Below are 4,235 nucleotides of genomic sequence, written 5' to 3' on the forward strand. Positions count from 1 at the left end.
TGAGCCTACTAGGGGAGATGATATAGATATGTGTAATGAAAAGTTTAATAACCAAATTTAAATAATAGGGCTGAATAATAACATATTGTCATATGTAATAAATAAAAACATGTTGTCAAAGTTACTGTAAATGCAACATATAAATACTAGTGTTTTAAGCTGAATCTAAGGGATGGACCCAGTAGTTAAGAGCATATACTGTCCTTACAGAGGATTTGAGTTTAGTTTTTAACATTCATGTTGGGCAGCTCAAAATTGCCTGTAACTCTAGTTTCAGGGAATCTTGTATTTTCTTCTGGCCTCAATGGGCTTCTGTTCTCGGGTGTGCACACCCATTTGCAGATAGATAGTCCCCCATATACATAATTAAGAATAACTTCTTTTAGAAGTATTGAACCATGGAGATACAATTCATGAACTAGATACCTATTATATAATAAGCTAATTATTATATTAGTAAGTCTTCCCTAGAAAAGTATACTTCAGACAAACTTACTAGCTTGCAGATTTCCTGGTGTCAGTAAATAGTTAAATTGAAATTAAAACTCAAGTCTTAGTTGAGTCTGTGTCTACTGAGGGCACAGACCTCTGTCAACTGGCTTCCTGCAGGTCGACACCCACCACCAGTTTGGCCATGGATGATACAGTATTGCTGGAGCTCAGTTTAGACAATAACTCTGGCATGAGCAAAGGCAGTTTTACAGGTGACAGTACTTCCTAGGCCGACTTCTCCATCATAGGCTGCCTGAGGCACCAGGCTCTGCTGGTGAGCATGATCCAGAAGGATTATTGCCTAGGCAACTAGGCCCAAAGCAAGCGAAGATTCCTCATCCTGAATTACCCCACTTAGCATTGCATCATCACCAACATGGAGGACATGAAGAATATCTTATGCCCCATCTTCTACTACAAGCTGTGTGTGGCCCCTAAGGGATCACCAAAGCCTCCGTGAGTCCCAGGACCAATCATGAAAAGATGACCCAGGTCATATTTGAGACCTTCAGCACCCAGCCATGTATAGAGCCATATAATCTGTGCTGTTCCTGTATGCCTAGGTCCTACCACCATCACTATGTTGGACTCAGAGACAGGGCTATACACACTATGCCCATCTACCAAGGTTATGCTCTCCTCCATGTCATCCTACATCTGGAACTCTCTGCCTAGTAACTGATAGACTACATCATGAAGATGCTGACTGAGTATGACTACAGCTTCACCACCACAGCCAGAGAAAAACTGTGCTTGACATCAAGAAGAAGTGGTGCTTTGTTGCCTTAGACTTCAATCAGGAGATGGCCACTGCTGCATCCTCTTCCTTCCTGGAGACGAACTCCCAGCTGCCTGATGGCCAAGTCATCACTATTGGCATTGAGTGGTTCCATTTCCCTGAGGCTCTCTTCTAGCCTTCTTTCCTGGGTATGGGATCCTAATGCAGCTACAAAACCATACTCAATTACATCATGAAGTTTGGTGGATGTGGCTATCCACAAAGACCTCTATGCCAACATAGTGCTGTCTGGTGGCACCTCCATGTACCCAGTCATCACTGATCAGGTGCAAGAGAATACTGCTCAGGCTTCCAGCACCATGAATATCAAGACAATTGTTCCTCCTGAGCAGAAGTACTAAGTGTATGAGTGGAGATCTTGGGCTCACTGTTCACGTTCTAGCAGATGAGGATCAATGGACGGGGGTAGATCAAGTTGGGCCCCTCCATCATGCACAGCTGTATTTTATACCTTTTCTTGACGAAACCTAATTTTCACAGGAAGAAGAGAGAGAGAGACATTGGCATGGCTTTATTTTGTAATTAAAAATTTTTGTTGTTTTGTTATGACACTTTTGACTGATGGTTTAAAAACTGAACTGATGAAGGGAACAGTAGTTGATTGGATCAGACATCCCCAAAAGTTATACAGTGTGGCCAAAGACTATGGATGTACATTGCTTTTTGGCTTTATTTATTTTAATAGTCATTAAAAATATCCTTGAGTTACTTGGCTACATAAAAGTCCTTTGTCCTCCCAAAAGCTTCCCCTGACACAGGAGAGGAGAGTGGTCTAGTCTATGCTCTGTTTCCACTAAAAGGAGGTTGCATTGTATACATTGTGTATTGCAGATTTTAGAATCTTCCACTTGAATAGATTTTTACTTTTGTTTATGTTTTTGAATCATCAGTCATCATGTCTTTCCTTTTTAGCTCACAGCCTGATGCATGAAGGTTTTGGTTCTTCCTGAGAATGGGCTGAGGTGTTGAAGCAGCCAAGGCTTGCCTGCATTCTGACTTGAGACCAGATTAATTAAAGTGCCCACCTTAGGTCTTTTGGATTTTTCCCAGTATGTTGATGGTCTCAAAACAATTTGATAATAACAATGTGAGCTCCTCTTTATACAGTATTCTCCCCTGGAAGCTGGCAAGAGGCCTGCATAGCATCCTAGAGTGCTGCAGGCGTAGAATTTGGAGGAAAATCTATTTTTCCTGGCTTTATGCCCAGGGCTGATGACATAATGGCATGACTGATCTCATGGTTTGAAGCAGCTGGTGAGGTCTGAATAAAGAATGATGTTGGGGCTCTGTTTCCTTTTTAGTTTCTTCATCAAGCTTCTAGGTTGGCATCTTCATCTGCCTAGTACATAATACCATTGGAGGACTGGGTCTGTCCATCTGCTAGACTGGTCTGAAGTGTATGTCAATAATGTCTTCACATTTTAGGTCTGGTACTGCTTTCATATTTGCAAAATATGAAGTCTGTGATGTTTTGAATCAGTATCATATTAAAATTGTTGATGCTCTAACCAGCACCATAGGATCTGATAGGCCAAGAATCCATCCTGTAGTTATTTTTTCACTATGGAGTTTAAGATACTTTGCTCTTGGGCCAAGTACCGTTTCTTTTCATTTTTTTCAATGTATATAGTCATTGCACTTTGCTACGTAATGGCACTTTCATGCAATTATACATTGTACATTGAACACATTCTATCCATAACCCCTTTACTCATTCTTCTCCTTTCACCTACATTCTATTCCCCTCTATTCTCTTGGCTTATAATTTAATGTCACATATATGCATACATGATGTTATAAGTCTATATAAACTGTAGAGACCAGAAATAATAGAAAATATTTACTTATCATCCTGAGACTAGTTTAATTTACTTTATATGACTATCTTCAGTTGCATATATTTTTTCCTGAAAAGGACATAAGTTCATCCTTCTTTCTGATTAAAAAACATTCCATTGTATATATATATACCACTACTATTTTATGCATTTCATTGTTGATTCCTAGTTTGTTTGCATACTTAGTTATTGTCAACAGTGCTGCAAAAAACATTGACACACAGAATTTGAGTCTTTTGTATAGATACCCAGAGTGCCATAGCTGGATCATATGATAGATGTATTTTCAGGAACCCCTATACAGTGTCTGGACTTTTAAATGTAATTTCCCAACATCAGTATATAAATGTTTCTTTCTTGATCCATGTCCTGAACTTGAGAGGACATTATTGCTTTCCTTAAATCTTCTATCTTGTCATCAGATAAATCTTTTCATCTATGCACAGGTCCATTCATTATTTGCTTATGCCCCCATGAACCAGTCACTCTGCCCCTAATGTCTGTATTAGTCCTTTATTTATAGCTTTAATCATTGTTCACAGCCTGAATTCTTTCATAAAGTGCCTCTCTTACCCGATTCAACTTGGAAAATTACTTGTTGTGTCTAAATCCTGAACTTTAACTTGTCTGAATGATCCCTTTGAACATATGTTGCTTTGATCATTTAGCTAACCTGTTGAACCAGTTCTTACATTACTTGAAGTCCTGGTCACAAAATGAATGCATTTTACTCAAATATCTTCTTTCACTATCTCAGTGACCATATTTTCTTTTTTTTTTTTTTTTTTAATTCATGTGAAGATCCCTTGGAATCCACATTACAGACAGTTGTGACCATATTTTCATAAGCTTCATGGCCTAAATTTTATAGAAGATAACCAGAATAGTAATAAATGAGAGCTTGATTGATTCAGTAACTTTCTCTTTACAAACAGAAGACTTGAAAACTTTCAGTGAGAGAAATAGTAAGCGACTGACTTACTATTGCTAAAGGACAAAATTCACAATGAAGATAATAGTTACAAATCTTTATGCACCAAGTAACATAGTATGAACACATAACTATTTTTGAAAACAATTATTTCAGGGTTCATAACTAGGTGAGA

The 4,235-nt window shown here is 38.4% G+C and overlaps 1 pseudogene; it reads left to right on the forward strand.

Moving 5' to 3' along the window:
* Positions 1-634: 634 nt before the first annotated feature.
* On the forward strand, positions 635-1,632 carry LOC110540392 (actin, cytoplasmic type 5-like; annotated as a pseudogene).
* Positions 1,633-4,235: the final 2,603 nt, after the last annotated feature.

The sequence above is a fragment of the Meriones unguiculatus genome, chromosome X (genome assembly GCF_030254825.1).
Source record: "Meriones unguiculatus strain TT.TT164.6M chromosome X, Bangor_MerUng_6.1, whole genome shotgun sequence".
Lineage (NCBI taxonomy): Eukaryota > Metazoa > Chordata > Mammalia > Rodentia > Muridae > Meriones > Meriones unguiculatus.